This window comes from Mobula birostris, chromosome 29, assembly GCF_030028105.1.
Source record: "Mobula birostris isolate sMobBir1 chromosome 29, sMobBir1.hap1, whole genome shotgun sequence".
Taxonomy (NCBI): Eukaryota; Metazoa; Chordata; class Chondrichthyes; order Myliobatiformes; family Myliobatidae; genus Mobula; species Mobula birostris.
Window position 1 is genome coordinate 15,557,212 of NC_092398.1, and position 21,402 is coordinate 15,578,613.

General features: G+C 45.4%; 2 non-coding genes and 1 pseudogene across 2 annotated transcripts; 2 read left to right on the plus strand and 1 right to left on the minus strand.

The window, feature by feature from the left end:
* The window catches only part of LOC140189847 (histone H2AX-like), an 836,563-nt pseudogene that overhangs the window by 90,259 nt on the left and 724,902 nt on the right, over positions 1–21,402 (plus strand).
* Positions 17,975–18,048, plus strand: trnat-agu (transfer RNA threonine (anticodon AGU)). Its single transcript has one exon. It is a non-coding gene; the product is annotated as a tRNA-Thr (tRNA).
* On the minus strand, positions 19,089–19,170 carry trnal-aag (transfer RNA leucine (anticodon AAG)). The gene has a single exon. It is a non-coding gene; the product is annotated as a tRNA-Leu (tRNA).

Consider the following 21,402-nt stretch of genomic DNA (forward strand, 5'->3'; position numbering starts at 1 on the left):
ATTGGATCCTTGATTTCTGCACTTGCCCAGTTGGGCAACAACATTTCCACAGTCTTCGTCATGACAGGTGCACCAAAATTTTTTCTGTATTAGTCCACCTGCTCTGCTCACTTCATACTTATGATTAAAAGGCTACGCATAGCTCCAGTGCCTCCTTTGTTGATGACACCACTGTTATTGGCTGAATCAAAGGTAGTGACAAATCAATTGTGAGGAGTGAGATTGAAAACATGGCTTAGTAGTTCCAAGTAACAACTTCTCATTCAATATCAACAAGACCCATGAGATGATTATTGACTTCAGGATGAGGAAGCCTCATGAGTGGGTCCTCATCAGAGTATCGGAGGTGGAGATGGTCAGCAACTTTAAATTCCTCAGTGTTATTATTTCAGAAAATCTGTCCTGAGTCTAATACGCAACTTCCATTTCAAAAAAAAAAAACACAGCAGTACCTTTACTTTCTTAGAAGTTTGCGAAGATTTGGCACGTCATCAAAAACTTTGACAGACTTCTATTGATGTACAGTGGACAGTATATTGACTGGTGGCATCATAGTCTGGTATGGAAACATCAATGTCCCTGTCCTGATACATGTTATATTAAAATAGATACTCTTCAATCCATCCTATTTTCTGCAATTTTGCCCTCTCAACTGCTTATCCTTCCCCACGGTCTCTCTGCAAGCTGCATCTGCCTGTATACCAACTGTCCCATCCTCTGACATATCACATTGTTTCCCATCCCCATGCCAAACTAGTTGGAACATCCCCAACAGCTCCAGCAAAGCTACCCGAAGGATATTGGTCCCCTTCAAGTTTTGGTGTAACCCGTCCTTTTTGTACAGGTCATACGTTCCCCAATAATCCACAGATTTGGCACTTTACCTCCTCAGACACACATCTACCAAATCGTACTGTCCTTACCCTCATTGATGCATGGTACAGACACCAATCAGAGATTGTTACCCTTGAAGTCCTTCTTTTCAGCTTCTTACCTAGCTCCCTGTATTCTATGTTCAGGGCTTCCTCCCTTTTCCTACCTATGCTGTTTGCACCAGAATATACCACACATTCTGGCTGCTGACCCTCACAGTTTAGAACACAGTGGAACCGATATGAGATATCTGAACCTGGCACGTGGGAAGCAACATGCTATCTCAGAGTCCCTTTCACGTTCACAGAACCTCCCGTCTACTCCCCTATCTATGGAATCCTCTATCACCACTGCTCTCTCTGCCCCTTCCCTTCTAAGCCATAGAGCCAAAGTCAATGCCAGAGACCTGGTTGCTGCGGCTTTCCTCTGGTATGTAGTTTGTCCCCATCCCTCCCAGCAGTTTAGAAACATGTTGCTGAGGGGAATGGCCACAGGGCTACACTGAACTATCTGTCTATTCCCTATCCCTCTCCTTAGAGTCACCCAGATACCTTCCTTTTGCAATTTAATATGGATTGTAAATATTAGTGCCAGTGACTAGCGGTGTCCCGCAGGGATCGGAGCTGGGGCCACTTCTCTTTATGCTGTATATCAATGATTTGGATGGATTTGTTGCCAGGTTTGCAGATGGTACGAAGATTGGTGAAGGGGCAGGTAGCATTGCAGGTAGGCTGCAGAAGGACTTGGATTAGGAGAATGGACACGAAAGTGGCAAATGAAATACAATGTTGGAAAATGCTCAGTCATGCACTTTAGGAGTAGAAATACATGTGCAAAGCGTTTTCTAAATGGAGGAAAAACTCCAAAAATCTGAGATGCAAAGGGACTTGGGAATCCGCGTGCAGAACACCTTAAAGGTTAACTTGCAGGTAGCGTCTGTGTTGAGGAAGGCAAATGCCATTTTGGCATTCATTTCAAGAGAAATAGAATACAAGAGCAGGGATGTGATGCTGAGACTTGCACTGTGAACAGTTTTGGCGTCCTCACTGAAGAAAAGATGTGCTGGTATTTTAGAGGGTCCAGAGGCGGTTCACATGGATGATTCCGGTAATGAAAGGGTTATCATTAGAGGAAAGTTTAGTGGCTCTGGGTCTCTACTCGTTGGAATTCAGAAGCATGGTTGGCGAGGAATCTCATTGAAACCTTACGAATGTTGACAGCCCGAGACAGAGGAGATGGGGAAAGGATGTTTCCCATGGTGGGAGAGTCTAGGACAAGAGGGCATAGCCTCAGCGTAGAGGAGTGCCCTTTCGAAACAGATGAGGAGAAATTTCTTTAGCTAAATGGTGGCGAATTTGTGGAATTTGTTGCCACATGCAGCTGTGGAGGCCAGGTCGTTGGGTATATTTAAGGTAGAAATTGATAGGTTCTTGGTTACAGGGAGAAGGCGAGGAACTGGGATTTAGGAGGAGAAAAAAAGGATCAGCCATGATTGAATGGCGGAGCTACTCGATGGGCCAGATGGCCTAATTCTGCTGTTGTGTCTCATTGTCTTATGGTCTTCCTTTTCAATCCCAAAGAAGGGTCTCAGCCTGAAACGTCGGCTATTTATTCATGTCCATAGATGCTGCTTAACCTGCTGAGTTCCTCCAGCGGTTTTTTTTTTATTTACGTGTTGCTCTGGATTTCCAGCATCTGCAGTTTCCCTTATGTTTATCAAATTCAGAAATCAGATTTGTAAACAGAGTGGGAACACCCACGATTCCCTAAAGTTTAGCTTGCAGCTTGAATTGGCGGTAAGGAAGGCAAATGCATTATTAGCATTCGTTTCCAGAGGACTAGAATATAAAAGCAAAGATATAATGCTGTACACGAGAGCTTCTGCTGATGGTCGAAACCGAGTGGAGCTCAAAGCAAATGCTGGAGGATCTCTGTGGGTCAGGCAGCATCTCTGCAAAGGAATAAACAGTCAACGTTTCAGGCTGAGACACTCCACACGACTTGACATTTCACCAGGAACGTAATACATTATAAAGCATTGGTTAGACAGCACTTGGGTTGTTATGAGCAGTTTTGACTCCCTTATATAAGAAAGGATAGAATCGTAAATATAGAACAGTATATCACTAGAACAGGCCCTTTGACGCACAATGTTGTGCCGAACGAATTAAATTAGTAACCAAATGACCAAAGCAACTTCTGCCTACACATTGAATTCCCCCAATGACAACAAGCCCATTGTTTTTACGTTTCCTTAATCTGCATGCATACATGTTCCTCAATGTCGTGATAGCTACTGGGGGACGGAGAGTCTGTAGTAGAATCCCCTAAGAGTGATTGCACCCTTCCTATTTTTGTTCTACCATATACTGCAGGCTCAGTGGACAAGCCCCCATTCTGTCCCCTCTGACTGCTGCTGTGAATCTGTCCCTGATTAGTAATGTAACTCCTCCCGCCCCCATCCTTTACACCTCTCACTATCTTTTCAAAAATATCGAAACCCTGGAGTATTAATCACCCATTCCTGTCCCTCTCTCAACCAAGTCTCTGTAATGGCCACAAAATGATGCTAACCCATGCTCCAAGTTCATCACCTTTATTTATAGGGGTGTACGGGAATACGGACTTCACGGACCGAACCATGACAGATGTACCTTCAATAGAGATGACGGAGTGAATCCCTTCCTACAGTCTGACAGGCGAATAGCCTGTCCCCAGTGTGAACTTGCTGGTGTGTCTGCAGGCCGGAAGACTGAGAGAATCCCTTCCCACCCACAAAACAGATGAGTGATCTCTCCCCAGTGCGAATTCGCTGGTGGTTGAGTCGGGTGGATGAGTCAGTGAATTCCTTCTCATATTCAGAACAGCTGAATGGCCTCTCTGCAGTGTGAATTCGGTGGTGTGCCGGGAGTTCAGATGTCCGAGTGAATCCCTAACTGAGCCAGTCCTAACTGACTGGGGTCTACAAGTATGGAAATCCAGGATCTAATTGCACAGGAGGGTCTTTAGGCCCAGGTCTCGGAGTTTACTGACTACTTTAGAGGGGATAATTGTGTTAAATGCCGAGCTAAAATCAATAACGAGCGTCCTGATGTATGCACCTTTGCTGTGGAGATGCTCCAGGGTTGCGTGAGTGAGATAGCACCGGCTGTAAACTATTTGCTTTGGTAATCGAATTGAAGGAATCCAAGACGCCTCTCAGACAGGAGCTGATTTATCAAGGACAAGACGGTAAACGGAGTTAATGCGTGGAGGGATCTTGGAGTCCACGTTCATAGCTTCTCAAAGGTGGCAACAGAAGTTCATGGGTTGGTGAAGAAGGAATATACCATGCTTGCCTTTAGTACTCGAGGCATTGAGTTCAAAGCTCAGGAAGTTATGCTGCAACTTTGGAAAACTTTAGTTAAGCCGCATCTGGAGTATTGCATACATACATTTCTGTTTGCCCGATTATAGGGAAGCGATATCTTGGCTTTGGAGAGGGTGCAGTATAGGAATATCAGGATGCTGCCTGGAATGAAAGGCACGTGATATAACGAGAGATTGGACAAACTTAAGTTGGTTTCTCTCGAGCGTCGGAGGCTGAGGGGAGACTTGATAGAGTTTTATAAGACGAGGAGAGGCATGGATAGAGTAGACAGACAACATCTTTTCCCCCAAAGCTGAAATCCCTAATTCCAAACGGCATGCATTTAAGGTAGGAGGGTGTAATTTTTAAGGTAGATATTAGAGGCAGGTTTTCTACACCTAGAGTGATGGATGCCTAGAATCCACTACCAGGCGTGGTTGCAGAGACGGATACATTCGGGAATTTTAAGAGACATTCAGACAAGCAGATGAATGTGAGGAAAATATATGGGTATAGACATTGTACCGGCATGAGAGTTGAGTTCAGTTGCAATCTGATGATTAATTTATTTGGTTCAGTGGAAGATCGTGGTCCTCATGCTGTGCTGTTCTATGTCGCATGTTCTATTAACGCTGGGTTCAGAAATAATCTGTAAACTTTAAAGAAACTCCAATAATATTTTTGTGCAACATTAATCCCTTCATTGAGGCCATTGTTCCAGGACATCTTTGCATTATGACTTTCACCTTTTTCGCATTATTACAATGACACTAGTCAAAGAAAGACACTTAACTTCGAATAAGGAAGAGACAGATGACTGTTCAGACGCCGGTCTTACATATGATATCAGAATTTAGTCTGTCTTGCCGTGCAGATCATGTTTCATATCCTGTTGGTCTGTTGATGCATCTTCTCATTGAATGAATATACGACGGTGTATTATGCACCTCGTCTAAGCTTCTCTGTGCCATAAGGTTAATCAGTTACGCCAGCACCACACTAATGTGTTCATCCAGTGTCACCCGATTCCACGAACATTAACAGAAGAAATTTTGCGGATGCTGGAAATCCAAAGTAACACAGCTACCGTGGAATGTAGCAACAGGTGTAATTTCCACTCTTTTCCAAATCATTTTTCTGGATGTGGAAGATGTCTGATTTGTTCTGTGCAACAGCTGGCCGGAAGAAAAGCGTCAATTAGCTGATCTCTGTTCATGTTCAGGTGGAATGTAGAGACCGAGGTCTCCCTCGGTACTGAGCAATTAAACGTTACGCCTTTTTCCTCCGCAATCAGACTGGAATCCAGCGACAAGATGGGCCTGGGCAGATCTGCAAACGCAAGGGAATCAAAGAGAACACGAAGACCAGTTGAAATTAAGATGGTTTTATCACCTAACACAGCGACCAAACGGCAAGAAAGAACAACGGCTTTCAGTCTTTATCATTTTCACTCTTGGCCTTCACGACCACTCTAAAGGGTAAATAAGAGTAAGTTACATTAATTCTACATCAAACCTCCAGAAACCTTTCAAAGCCGCCTCACAGAAGAGTCCTCGTCAGTATTCCGTTATTTCCTTTTGTGAACGCTCTCCTCTCGCAAACCGGTTCTCAGTCCTCCCCATTTGTACAAGTATCAGCTGTGAAACTATGTCTGTCAATCAAGCACTCTATTCCCTGGAACTAATCTCACATACAACAGAATCATGACGGAAGTAAAAAGAACAGTACGTCAACCAAAACAACCCCCACTTATTGTCATTCAGTTATTCCATGGACGCATTCTTATCTCAAAGACACCATTTCACCGTATCTCCGTCATCATATCATTCTCTGGATCCGATGCTCTACCAACTTTATAAACGAAAATAGAGGGCACAGAAGAAAACAATATATGAGCAGATGATCACGGTCTCTCGGATCCCCATCCTTGCTTACAGATTATGTAACACCACGCGTAAGCGCTAAGATACAAATATTTATTCTATTTATCAGAGCGTAACCGGTAATTTGAACCATTGCTTGGACGGAGAATTAGACAATGATTAATATACTCTGTACATGTTAAAAGTTGCTTTCCAATTATTGAACGATCCTTAACTAGATACTTATGAAGAGTTATGATGAAGAAAATAAGCTCAGGCGTATATTAACATTATTTCTACTCTTCAACTGAGAATAATGTTCAATTGCCCCACAGGATAGACTGGGGAATTATATGAATTATATACACTTACCCTTCGGACCATGATGTATGGCCCAAAAGAAGCAATGGAGCCTACTAAGCAGAATAATGTGATTTGAACGGAGATCCACAGATGTACGCTGGAATTTTATGATAGAGATCGCTGGAACATTCATTTTGGTTAAGTTTTGTATTACAATTATTTCACCAGCAGGGGGTAGTGTGAATTAGATTTGGAGTCAACATCTGAGGTTAATTACTGAATGGAGGGCGATCTAATAGAAGCAAACTAAATGAAGCGGCTCAGAATTCACCATGACATAGAGGGAGACCAATCAGTCCGTCTGTTCTATCAGTGTTATCCCATCTATCATGCTTCCCATATCCTGGCTACTGTTCGGAGGCCATCTGGGTCTTTTTACCTTAGCAGTTTCTTAACTCTACCCTCAATGATTCTAATTCTTCTGATCCTATGTTAACTACTTATGAGATTTTGATGTCACATTTTAACAACAAAGTCGCCCCACCCACCCCTCCCCCGCCTACCTACCTATATTTATATACAATGTGTATCCTTTGATGCTAGGATCCCAACCCCGATCCTTTTTCAGCCATGACTCAGTGATGCTCACAACATCATACCTGCCACTCTCTGACTGAAGTACAAGATCAACTACCTTATTCCGTATGCCTCGTGCATTGAAATATAACTCCTGCAGTCCTGTATTCAACACCCTTTTCAGTTTGCCCCAAATGTTACCAGAAGTTAAATTCTTATCTATTTCTAAAATATTATGTAAGGGGGTTTCGACTTTTATGTTACTGCGGAGGCTAATTAAAATGGCGTCTTTTTTTATGTTAATCTGGGGAATGCGGCTTTGTTGTGTTAAACGCTGAGATAGTTTGCGTTAGCAGCTTCTTTTGGTTTATAGTATGATAAGAAAATGCTATTAACCAATTGGGATTGTTGTTATGGTTTTGGTGTATTTAAAGATACTGTATGCGCGGGGTTTTGGGGCAGAAGGCGGGAGAGAGAGTCAGAGGATGGACCAGGTGCTGTGATGTCCGCTAACGGGGTCGGACCGCAAGGAGGGCGTTCGGCGAGGAGACGGAGACGGAGTAGTGTGGAGTGTCTGGTCGACCACCGTTGTTGGACCCAGGCGGCCGGTCGAGGTACTCCGAGGGGTCGCAGGGTGAAGAAGAAGGTCCTTGTTCTCCAACTGTTTGTGCACGAAAAGATTGAACTTTGATAAGTGTGGCGCCTTTTATTATCCTTTTATATTTTGTTCTCTATTAATTATATAGTTCCAGTAATATCTATAAACTGTAAATCATTTAATCGTATCTGGTGTATTGTCTGTTATTTGGGCGGGGTGGGGTACATCGCACAGCATCCACACAAAGGAATTACCCAGTTTGGCGGGGCCGACTGCTTTTTCCCTAGACGACAGCGAGCCAAGCGACCCTGAGGGTGGCCAAGGCGGGGGGGGGGAGGGGGAGGGGCTAAATTGTGGGGGTTTTGTCAGGGATTGGATCTACTGGTATGCTGTGTGGGTGCTCTGTTTAAATCTGTAATGTGTGTCTCTGTGGATTATTTGCTGGTGATTGCTGTATGTGTTGTGGGTGCGGTCTTTGTTCGAATCTGGGCTGCCATTGACGAGTTGAAGTTGGCACTCTGGGCTGTCCATGCGGTTGGGAGAGAGAGGAAAGAGTGGTCTGATTTGGAGGTAGGGTCTGCGAATAAATGTTCTAACTCTGGCAGGTTCCGCCTGGCACTTGGGATAGTGTCCACCCCAAGAGGGGCGGAGATGTGCGAGAGGTGGGCGGAGCGGATCTCTCAGTTGTTAGATGAGTGGCAGTGCTCGGTCGAAGGAGAGCGACAGGGATTGGTTGAAAGTTTGAGTAGGCGGGCTGGTGACGCTGTTAAAGCTGTCAGGTTCACTTACACCGTAGTGACAGCTGTCGGTTATTTGAAAGAGGGGGGAAAGTTTTCAGTGTGTCTTCTCTGTCTAGGAGGGCGGCTAAATTGCTTGCAGTGCCAGGAGGATCATTTCAGGGGATCAGCCCCTCCTTCAGTTGTTCAGCTGATTAGAGAGGTGTCGGGAAACTTAGTGGAGGCCCAGTGGGGGAACTGCTTGGGGTGTCTGGGGAAGCACGTACTCAGCAATGTACCGATGAACTTCCGAAAGAAAAAGACCCTGTTCCTGAAGGCTTAGAGGGGCCACGCCCCAAGGTGTCGCTTTGGTTAGAGGGAAGCGATGCTAAAGCTATCTTCGACCCAGGGGCACAGATCAGATTGTTGTACAGTTCGTTTTACAACTGGTGTCTGAAGCATTTATCCTGGACAACCGCAAGGGCACCGGAGCCTTTGGGTACTAGTGGCAGTAGTTATCTAGAAGACGATAATTGGTTAATGACCCTGGAGTTCATGAAGGCATTTTCTGGGCACCCAGCGTGTCGAGTTACTTCTGAGGACGTGTGCAGCAGCCTTGAGCCAGTACCGAATTTAAACGAGACCCCGCGGTGGTACGGCTTGGGGGAAGTAGCTGAGGGTGAGACCCTCTTAGTAGGTGCTCCGAAGCACTACGAGGGTGGGGAGTTGACCGCTGAAGACACCTCAGTGAGAGAGAGGTCGCGGCAACTGGACCTTAGCAGCGTGGAAGATGAAGGCAGCGTTTGTGTGGATTATGCGATGTGGTTTAATGTGCTGCATCTGAGGGGTGGATGTTGCCAGATCCTGAGGAGTGCGGCTGTTGAGCTGAAGATGGCCTTTACTAGTTCCCCAGGATTCTTTCGTTCCGAAAAGATGCCCAAGGGCATATCCGGAGACCCTGCATCCTTCCCGCAGGGCATGAGGAAGACCGTGGAGGAAGTGAAGGTGTGTGGAGTTTTGGCGTATGTGGATGACCGCCTGGAGCTTGGATTCGCCTGGGGGGACTATGAGGCGAGGGGAGTGGCTGAGCCCGGGCGACCGAAGCGAAGTGTCAAATGTGGAGGAATTTTTGGCCGGAGGGGTTTGGTGCAATGTGAGAATAATGACCCGACCTGCCAGTTGAACTTCCTGATGTTGGGACAGACGGTGGTGGACCGGGGGATGGAAACCCAGGTCGTCAAACTGAATGAGACACGGAAGCGAGGGGATTTGCACCACACTGCGGTCATGTACTGATGAGTTAATCCAGCGAGCGGAAACAATGACCCACCTTCGAAGGGATCAGCAGAAACTCAAGACGTCCATTCAGAACAGATTGGAAGACTTACAAGTTGGGGAAGATCAAGGAAGTGTTCTGACTAAGGTCAACAAAAAACCGAGAGCCCAGGGAGAGGAGTTTGACTACACTGCCGAGGAGGTGATGAAATGGAGGACACATATCGGAAAAGTGAGGCGGACGCTTGAAAGGAACCTGAAGGTGACTATCGCGAGTTTAAATGAAGTGGAAAAAGTGAAAGTTGACCTGGAAGACGTCCTCAGGAAGAAACAACCGGAGTCTGAATATTTTTTAACTGCTGCTTTTCAGCTCAGGGTGGAAGAAGCTGGTGGGGTAACTGCGTCCCAGATTGAGATGGCCAGGAACCCTGAGTCAGAACTCCTGAGGCTGTGGCGAGAGTTGAAGGAGTCCCCGAAGAAGCTGACATCTCGACTGCAGGAGGCTGAAGGGGTAGCCCCGGCTAAATGTTTCAGTTTGGAGAAACTCAAACAGCAGCTACCAATCGAAGGAATTAGGAAGGATACGGATTCAACGGATGATGTGCTGCACAGGTGGTACGTGCTGCCTTTTGCTAACTTCCCCGTGATTGAGGAAGAGACCTTTGGCCCTTCTCCCACTGAGTCAGGTGTAGTGGGGAGGGGTAACTGTGGGCAGTCTGAGTTGCGGCAGGATTGGGAAGGAGTAGAGGCGGGGCCCCGGACACGGGGCAGGGGGTCCGAGTTGTAGTGGTGGCCTGAGTGAGAGAGCAGTTCGCAAGCGGGCCCGAGGTATCCCTAGTAGTGTCTGAGCCTTTTGGGTTTAGGTGAGGGGGTACGGAGGTCTCGGAGGGTTAAGAAGCTCCCAGATAGGTTGGCCTATGTAGCGCCCGTGGGACGGGAGTAAGGTCCACTGTTTCGGGAGCACTGTCACTGTGAGCATCTGTGTATATGCGTCTGCAGGACTGGTTGGCGAGTTATTTAGAAGTCATGAGGACATGACTTTATTTGGTGGGGGGAGAGTGTAAGGGGGTTTCGACTTTTATGTTACTGCGGAGGCTAATTAAAATGGGGTCTTGGTTACGTTGATTTAGGGAATGCGGCTTTGTTGTGTTAAACGCTGAGAAAGTTTGCGCTAGCAGCTTGTTTTGGTTTAGAGTGTGATAAGTGAATGCTTTTAACCAATTGGGATAGTTGTTCTGGTTTTGGTGTATTTGAAGATACTGTATGCGCGGGGATTTGGGAGAAAGCGGGAGAGCGAGACAGAGGGTGCTGTGATATCCGCTGTTCGGACACCGAGGAGGGCGTTCGGCGAAGAGACGGAGACGGACTAGTGTGGAGTGCCTGGTCGACCACCGTTGTTGGTCCCAGGCTGCCGGTCGAGGTAGTCCGAGGGGTCGCAGAGTGAAGAAGTTCTTTGAGCTCCAACTGTCTTGCGCACGAAGAGATTGAACTTTGACAAATGTGGCGCCTTTTATATTTTATTCTCTCTTATTTGGGCGGGGTGGGGTACATCACACAGCATCCACAAAAACGCATTATCCAGTTTGGCGGGGCGGAGGCTGTTTCCCAAGACGACAGCGAGCCGAGCGACCCTGAGGGTGGCCAGGGGGGCTACACATGTATTTCCCTCAGTTCCTCCATCTCACTGGACCCTCAGTCCCCTATTATTTCCGGAAGATTACTTATGTCATCCTTGGTGAAGACAGAAACAAAGTAGTTATTCATCGAGGAATGTTTCCATCGAGAAACGAGTTTGCAGACTGGATATTGAAGTTTTTACTGTTGGACTTCGGCCACATTATCCACCGTGATACATCACTTGGCGGCACGGGAGGTCCCTCCTGCCTGTGGGCATCGAACGTGCAGCTCCTCCTGTGGAGACCCTGAGCCAATAGACTGGTCCTGGACTTCTGCGTTTGCATTTTGCTGTTTGATTGTTGGTGGTTTTTGTATTGCTATATTTACGGTCTATTCTTGGTTGGTGCGGCTGTAACGAAATCAAATTTCCCTCGGATTAATAAAGTATATCTATCTATCTATCTATCAATTGGTCTGCCATGTCCTTGCTCCCCATAATCAATTCACCTGTTTCTGTCTGTAGGGGACCTACATTTCTCTTAATTAATCTTTTTTCTTTTCACATATCTATAAAAGCTTTTACAGTCTGTTTTTATGTTCCCTGCCAGTTTTCTCTCATAATCTTTTTTCCCTTTCCTAATTAAGCCCTTTGTCCTCCTCTGCTGGACTCTGAATTTCTCCCAGTCCTCAGCTGAGCCACATTTTCTGGCTAATTTGTATGCTTCTTCTTTGGAATTGACACTATCCCTAATTTTCCTTGTCAGCCACTGGTGCACTACCTTCCCTGATTTATTCTTTTGCCAAACTGGGATGAATAATTGTTGTAGTTCATCCATGCGATCTTTAAATGCTTGCCATTGCATATCCACCGTCAACCCTTTAAGTGTCAGTTGCCAGTCTGTCTTAGGTAATTCACGTCTCATACCTTCAAAGTTACCCTTCTTTAAGTTCAGAACCTTTGTTTCTGAATTAACTATATCACTCTCCATCTTAATGAAGAATTCCACCATATTATGGTCACTCTTACCCAAGGGGCCTCGCACGACAAGATTGCTAACTAACCCTTTCTCGTTGCTCAATACGCAGTCCAGAATGGCCTGCTCTCTAGTTGGTTCCTCGACATGTTGGTTCAAAAAAACATCCGGCATACATTCCAAGAAATCCTCTTCCTCAGCACTCTTACCAATTTGGTTCACCCAATCTATATGTAGATTGATGTCACCGATTATAACTGCTGTTCCTTTATTGCACGCATTTCTAATTTCCTGTTTAATGCCGTCCCCAACCTCACTACTACTGTTAGGTGGTCTGTACACAACTCCCACCAGCGTTTTCTGCCCCTTAGTGTTATGCAGCTCTACCCATATCGATTCCACATCCTCCCGGCTAATGTCCTTCCTTTCTATTACGTTAATCTCCTCTCTAACCAGCAATGATACCCCACCTCCTTTTCTTTCATATCTATCCCTCCTGAATATTGAATATCCCTGAATGTTTAGCTCCCATCCTTGGTCACCCTGGAGCCATGACTCTGTGATACCACTATATCATATTCATTAATAACAATCTGCACTTTTAGTTCATCCTCCTTGTTACGAAGGCTCCTTACATTGACACACAAAGCCTTCATGTTCGCTTTCACAACACTCTTAGCCCTTATACAATTATGTTGAAAAGTGACCCTTTTTGATTTTTGCCCTGGATTTGCCGGCCTGCCACTTTTAGTTTTCAGCTTAATACGTTTTTGCTTCTACCCTCATTTTACACCCCTCTGTCTCTCTGCACTTGTTCCCACCCCCCCTGTTGTGAACTAACCTCCTCTCTCCAGTCTCTTTAATTTGATTCCCGCACCCCAACTATTCTTGTTTAAAGTCACCTCAGTAGCCCTCGCAAATATCCCCGGAACCTTGGATGTCCATAGAGGTGATGAATTTAGTTAGGAAAAAAAAAAGGAAAAGTATGTAAAGTTTCAGAAGTTAAGATCAAATGAAACACTTGAGGAATATAAAGGCACAAAAAAGAACTAAAGAAGGGAATTAGCAAAGTTAGGAGGGGCCTTGAAATGTTGTTGGCCAGGAGGAATAAGGTGAATCCCAAGACATTGCATACGTACATCAAAAACAACAGAATAACCAGAGAGAGAGTGTGGCCACTCAAGGATAAAGGAGAAGTACTTGCTTAGATCTGGAGAATTCGTGTCAGGTACTTAATGAGTACATTGCTTCAGAATTTACTACGTGAAAAAATACGGAAGACCAGGAGATCAGTGCTGAGTGTATAAACATGTTAAGGCATTTGGAAGTCAAGGAGGAGGAAGCATTGGGCCTCCTCATGAGTATTATGGTGGATAAGTCCCCAGGGCCTGATAGGATTTACCCCAGTATGCCGTACAGTTGCAGCAGAATCTCCCTGCTCTTCAATTCAAAACCTCTCGCAATTCCTTTTGACTTTCTTTTGACTTCCTTTTGACAAATATTCCTTTTGACTTTTTGGTAGCCCAGGTGGGCTGAGTGAATGAATCTCTTCACAGACACAGAAAAGGTGAACTATCCCTCACCGATCTGAATTTTCTGGTGCATCTTCAGCTTGGACGACTGCATGTTTCGCTTCCCGCAGATAGAACAGGTGAACCATCTCACTACGGTGTGAACGTGCTGATATATCTTCAGTCTGGATGAGTGAATAGATCCCTCCGATACACAGAGCAGGTGAATGGTCTCCCCTCAGTGTGTCCTCACTGATGTTCAAGGCAACGCTGAGTGAAAAATCCCTTCCCACACTGAGAGACGGAGAATTATATCTCTCTGTATTCAACTCTTTGGGAATTCATTAAGTCAGATGTCAGATGTAGTGAATCCGTCGCCCAGTCAATGCAGTTGAAGAACTAATCTCCAGTGAACAAATGCTGCTGTGTTCACAGCATCCCAGCTCCAGTGGATTACACAAAGTCAAAACAGAAAACCCCATTTCAGACACAAAGCAGGCTTCCAGCTGACACGAGATACCTTTTCATCTCAACTGATTCACAACAGATATATTGGTGCTAGAAGGGAAATTTCTGGTCTCTCCTTAAATACTTGTACAGCGACAGCAAAACTGACCTGTAGTCTTTGAGATTCATGTGCACAAAGTTTTTGCTGTTTCTAACCTGTAATAAGGTTTACAAAATACATCGATGCATGAAGGACAGTATTTCGGATGAGATCATTGCCATCTCTATGGTGAGCGATGACATCACCCTGTTACACTGAGGATTTACGCGAATTGGAAGAACAACTCCTCATCTCTGAACGGGGCACAGATCAGGCATCTGGACTGAGCCTCAAATTCTCTGCTTTCCTGTCTGTATCAGAATAGGCAATTTCTGCCCAACATCAACCTGTGACTTGACTCAGTTTGTCTCCATCAGTATTATTTCAACTTCTGCTCACGTCCCACAATGCCACAAAGAGCACATTATATTGCATGGCTGATCCTGGAGACTTTCTAATTACTCTGACCCCCACCGCCGCCCTCCCCAGGTGATTGACGGTGGTGAACTAATGGCAATGCTAATGAATACGAAGGGAAGGACAGTAGGGGTTCTCATTGGAGAGTGGCACTTTAGTGATGTGAAAGCTACAGGTCACTTGTTACCCAATACCTAGTGAGAATGGTACAAGATATGTTCTAATGGGTAGAAAGGTCCAGAAGGTAAAACAAATGTGATTTTCTCAAGAAGTAAAGCCTATGGAAAGATTTTGTTCTGTTTTAATTTTCCAATGCAGTACTTATTCACATTTTCATTGACTCAAAGGACGACTCTTCATTCGCGATTAACTCGGAACTATGTTAATTGTTCCGGGTTCCTAACTTTTGGATTTAGATAGCTGAAAGTCGGCGGTGTTTGGGAGATCCATGTACTCCCATTCCGTCCGCTTGCCCCTCCAAACACGCATGACAGAATGGCAGGGAAAGCGCTGGCTGTGTAACCCATGGCTGCCTCTATACCTAGAAACCCCCAAACACGAGAAACCCATCTATCTGGTCACGGTTACAACGATGAGCATGCGCTGTCGAAATGTCGTCAGCATCTTCTCTCATCAGCAGAACGCTCCTCGGGGCCCAAGTACAGACGGTGGGGCTGAAAAAGATGCGTCAACGACGGCAGATTTTAAACGCAGAGGCTTCTGGGTTCCAAGGTGCCCGATGTCTGCACCGTCCCGAAATCAATATACTCAATAGAGCCTACAGTCCTGATGGAAATGCTACAGAACCTAGGCCTCTGTACTACCCTCTGCAAGTGGATCCTCGATTCCAAACCGGCAGACCACAATCGGTGTGGGTTGGAAATAACATCTCCACCTAAATGGCAATCAACACTGGTGCGCCAGAGGAATGCGTGCTTAGACCACTGCTCTACTTCTCTACACCGATGACTTCAGGGCTAGGCAAAGCTCAAATGCCACCTATAAATTTGCTGATGATACAATCATTGTTGATATAGTTTCAGGTGGTGATAAAAGGGTGTACAGGAGCGAGATAGTTGAGTGGTGCCGCAACACCAAGCTCGCACTCAACGTCAGCAAAACCGAAGAGCTGACTTCATAAGGGGTAAGACGAAGAAACACAAACCATATTGGGATCGGAAGTGGACAGAGTGAGCAATTTCAAGTTCCTGGGTGTCATTATCTCCGAGGAACTAAGCTGGACGCTACTACACTGCCTGGAAGGAGAAATATGGGAATATTCTGGCTCATGATAACTGGATCGAGGATTCTTGTATTAAACCCCTGTAGAAATGTACCAAAGTGAGGAACCACCTCAATCACCAACATCAGTGGGAAGAGATAGTTTTGTCACAATATCTACATGCTGATTATCAATTTCTCATCTCCCAGAAGTTATGGCGAGTCCCAAGTAACTAACTTGTTTGGGTGAGTTTGAGCCCCGTTGTGGACAGATCACTGTCCATCAGGAATACCATCCTCTCTTCCAGGCATAATGTTGACCCTTCCTGTTGCGTCCAGAACACAGCTAGCATTATCAAAGTCCCCTTACCACCCTAGACATCTTTTCTCCTCCCTGGGCAGCAGATACAAAAGCTTGTAAGCACGAACAACTCGGCTCAGTGGCAGCTTTTGCCATGTTAAACGAATTCTTATACTTTCAAGATGAATTCTTGGCCTCAATACCTACCTCTCTATAATTGTAACAGTTACACTAGATCTTGCATTCTGTTTTTTTTTTTGTTTTCTCTTGTATTACCTTAAAATACTTTTCTCTTAGAATAATTGACAATTGACTTGCCGCACTCAAGGATTAATCACACTAATAGAATGCAGCCTCAGGAAATGTTTTTATATTTCTCCCCGGGCAACTAAATCCACCAAACTGGGCTATGTTCTTCTGCTACTGACAACCAAAGGAGTTAGGTTTTGAAAGAATTCTCTTAATCTCCACAGATACTGCCTGATCTATCAAGTATTCCCCGCAGTGTTTATTTTCCCTTGCACGTTACTCGCACAGACTCCAAACTTAGATAACTGCCTCGGTCTAATTCTCCACGGGAATGAGAGAATCCTAAACCGACAGAAGCTTATCAGTTATATAAATGAAACAGAACATTATAGATGGAAATTTCATGTGGAAGTTGTACAGTTCTGGGACTCATATCATTGGATGGTTGGTCCTAGCGGATACAATGTGAGTGGATCCCAGAATCAGACGGTTTAAGTCTCCGTACCGGCATCAGGACCTAAGCCAGTTATTGCTATGCATGTGTGCACGGTACCTTTGACAAATTCAAAAATTCTGCTCTGACACTCAGTAATATCACCGAAAAAACGTGATTCCATATATCTGACCCGAGATGTCTTGCCGTTCAATTTCTCACCTGTTGAGTCATGTTACGCCTTTCCCACTGGGAAAGGCCGAGCAATGTATCCACTTGCTGGGCAATGTATTTCCCTCAAGCAGCGTATTGTCACCCTCCCTGCACACATTAACACCAAACCCAGTGTTATCAGGAACTCTGGGCAATTTTATTCCCTCATCCTATTGACAAAAGGACTCAACAACAATCCTCAGAATGACCGACTTGTCCAACCTCCCTAAACGGTCACATCCGTTTACTGCATTTCTCTCTGTTTAAGGCAAGCGAAAGCTTTATTCAATCTTCCTTACAAACATTTCTGCGCACATTAACCAGGGTGTTCCTGCAATACGAAGTTACTCTACCCAATCATTCAGCCTTATCTATTCTGTTGAAAAATACCGAATAGATCTGTCAGAGATTTTTTTTTCAATCCCTTTTTAAAAATTTGGTTATTCCGACTATTTCTTACGTCGTTGTCCTCTGATGTTTAAATGCCTCCAGGTCTAACTCTTGAATGGTTCTTCCTCAGCTTCAAAGTTGTGACTCATCCTCACAGCACAGATGTTGCTTTAATCCTCCTTGCTTAAAGAGCCAGGACGATCACATTGCATGAAGCCACCCGCCACAGTGATTGAAGAAGTGCTTAAACTCATCAATTAACACGTGACGAAGTGGTGACAATCCTTCTGCACTTCTCATGAGGCTTCAGGGCTGGTGAATCGGTCACTGCCTCCCGGCTGCGTGTCTGTGAATTGAAGCAATGTTCCGAACATTGTGAACTGTGGTGAGAATAGGAACCTATATTGTGGATTTTGGATGAGTCTCAATAGGGTTTACTTTGTTTCATCTTATCGTGACAGTCTGAATCTGAAGCATTTCTCTCGCTAGCAGACGAAGAAGATTTAGTGCAAGTGAACTATCATTATACCCGCTGCTGGACAAGGCGAGGGTTCCGTGGCTTAACTGGTCAAAGCGCCTGTCTAGTAAACAGGAGATCCTGGGTTCAACTCCCAGCGGAACCTTTAAGTTATGGGTTGATTTGCCATGTGATGAAGACGGCTTTCAGCAAAGCACTAAAAATCACAAATTACCCTCTAACAGAGCATAATGCCTCAAAAAGGAGCGGAACAATGATGCAGTGTATAAAATTCATCGAAAATGTTACAGGTCTGATTGTTTATGTGTCTCAGAAACATAATGCCGGTTTCAAATAGAGGACACTAGCTTGTTTTGCCCTGATATAGGTATTTTGCACTTGCAGTTTTTACAGATTGTGTTACGGTGACAATCGTTTACAGCATGCGGCCGTGATCTGCCTTATGAACTTACTAGGGACGGAGGGAGGGAGTGAGGGAGGGAGGGAGGGAGAGAGAGAGAGAGAGAGAGAGAGAGAGACAGACAGACAGACAGACAGACAGACAGAGCCTGTGGTATGTCGAGTACAGGGTGAAACGCGAAGTCTTTAAGGTAACTGCAAGTCCGTGTCTTTACTGTTGGTTTGCTCACGCTTGAGTGCCCGGTGGCGGGTGCCCATGATCTTTTGCCGGTGGCGGAGGGGGGATTGCTGCTTGCTGTCACTTACACGAGAGACGGAGGGGAGCTGGGGGCGGGACTTTTGGGGTTCTAACATTTAACCGTCGTTCATTCTTTGGGGCACTCCTCTGTTTTCGTGGATGGTTGTGAAGAAAAAGCATTTCAGGATGTATATTGTATACATTAAGTGCACCTTTGAAACCTTTGAAACTTGTCCTGGTCTTACTGAAAAACTGCGTTTCATACGTCTCTTGAATTGAACTCCGACTAGTTCGCTGCATTTTGTTTTCAAGAAACCGGTCAGACGGCGCTACAGAAATGAGCTAGAATACATATTGATGTTAATTACTTTTTAACCCACTACTTTCGATAAATAGAGGCCACGAATCCCACCCACCCACAGGATGCCCCAGCCAATCTGGAGTGTTCGGCAGACCCACAGTAATACACTTGGCTATGACACCAATCGTAGTCATGATGATTTGCCTTTCTTACATTTAGCTCTGCAAAACGTTTCGTGTACTCGCCATGGCAGTGGTGGGATTCGAACCCACGCCTCCTTGGAGACTGGAGCCTTAATCCAGCGCTTTAGACCGCTCGGCCACACTACCGCGCCCTCATCATTACTCAGTAACGTGCCTTTCTTCACCATGGCACCCTTCAAAGAGTTATGTCGTCGGCGGAAGGGTTGAAACATTCTCCCACACACCGTGCTTGAGGCTTCATTCATTTTCTATTTTTCCCAACCCAAAGCAGACCAAAGGGAACACTAGTACAGAGTTGTCTCCTCAAACTGCCGGAGGCAGCTAGATTTCAGTGAGAGTAATCTCAGCGTACACATGTGATATTAGGGCTAAATATTCACACTTCCAGCGGATGCAAAGAGTAAAATCACTCCCTATCGACCTATCTTGTCACATTCAGTAGAGGTCCCAGAACAGATCCTTGTGGGACACTACTAGTCACAATCCTCCAATCTGAATGTACTCCCTCTACCACCACCCTCTGCCTTCTGCAGGGAAGCCAATTCTGAATCCACCTGTCCAAACCTCCCTGGATCCCATGCATTCTAACTCTCTGAATAAGCTTACCGTGTGGAACCTTGTCAAATGCCTTACGAAAATCCGTATAGATCACATCCACTGCACTATCCTCATCTATATGCCTGGTCACCTCCTCAAAGAACCCTATCAGGCTTGTTAGACACGATCTGCCTATCACAAAGCCATGCTGACTGTCCCTGATCAGACCATGATTCTCTAAATGCCTATAGCTGCTATCTCTAAGAATCTTTTCCAACAGCTTTCCCACCAAAGACGTAAGGCTCACTGGTCTATAATTACCCGGACTATCCCTACTACCTTTTTTGAACAAGGAAACAACATTCACCTCTCTCCAATTTTTCGGAACCATTCCCGTGGACAACGAGGACAGAAAGATTCTAGGCAGAGGCTCAGAAATCTCTTCTCTCGCCTCGTGGAGCAGCCTGGGGAACATTCCGTCAGGCCCCGGGAACTTACCTGTCCTAATGTATTTTAACAACTCCAACACCTCCTCCCACTTAATATCAGCATGCTCCAGAACATGAACCTCACTCATATTGTCCTCACCATCATCAAGTTCCCTCTCATTGGTGAATACCGAAGAGAAGTATTCATTGAGCACCTCGCTCACTTCCACAGCCTCCGGGCACATCTTCCCACCTTTATCTCTAACCGGTCCTACCTTCATTCCTGTCATCCTTTTTTTCTTCAGATAATTGAAGAATGCCTTGGGGTTTTCCTTTACCCTACTCGCCAAGGCCTTCTCATGCCCCCTTCTTGCTCTTCTCAGCCCCTTTTAAAAGTCCTTTCTTGCCTCCCTATATTCCTCAATAGACCCAGCTGATCCTTGCTTCCTAAACCTCATGAATTCTGCTTTCTTCCTCCTGACTAGATTTTCCACCTCACTTGTCACCCATGGTTCCTTCACCCTGCCATTCTTTATCTTCCTCACCGGGACAAATTTGTCCCTTACATCCCGCAAGAGAACTCTAAACAGCGACCACATGTCCATAGTACATTTCCCTGAAAAAACATCATCCCAATTCACACCCGCATGTTCTAGCCTTATAGCCTCATAATTTGCCTTTTCCCAATTAAAAAAAATTCCTGTCCTCTTTGATTCTATCCTTTTCCATGATAATTATAAAGACCAGGGAGCGGTGGTCACTGTCCTCCAGATGCTCACCCACTGAGAGATCTGTGACCTGACCCGGTTCATTACCTAGTACTAGATCTAGTATGGCATTCCCCCTGGTCGGCCTGTCCACATACCGTGAGAGGAATCCATCCTGGACACACTTAACAAATTCTGCCCCATCTAAACCCTTGGAACTAATCAGGTGCCAATCAATATTAAGGAAGTTAAAGTCACCCATGATATGAACACTGTTATATTTACACCTTTCCAAAATCTGCCTGCCAATCTGCTCCTCTCTATCTCTGCTGCTACCAGTGGGCCTATAGAATATCCCCAGTAGAGTAACTGCTCCCTTCCTGTTCCTGACTTCCACCCATATTGACTCAAAAGAGGATCCTGCTACATTACCCACCCTTTCTGTAGCTGTAATAGTATCCCTAACCAGTAATGCCACCCCTCCTCCACTTTTTCAGCCCTCTCTATCCCTTTTAAAGCACTGAAATTCAGGAATATTGAGAATTCATTCCTGCCCTGGTGCCAGCCAAGTCTCTGTAATGGCCACTACATCATAATTCCATGTATGTATCCAAGCTCTCAGTTCATCACCTTTGTTCCTGATGCTTCTTCAATTGAGGTACACACAATTCAGCCCTTCTACCTTA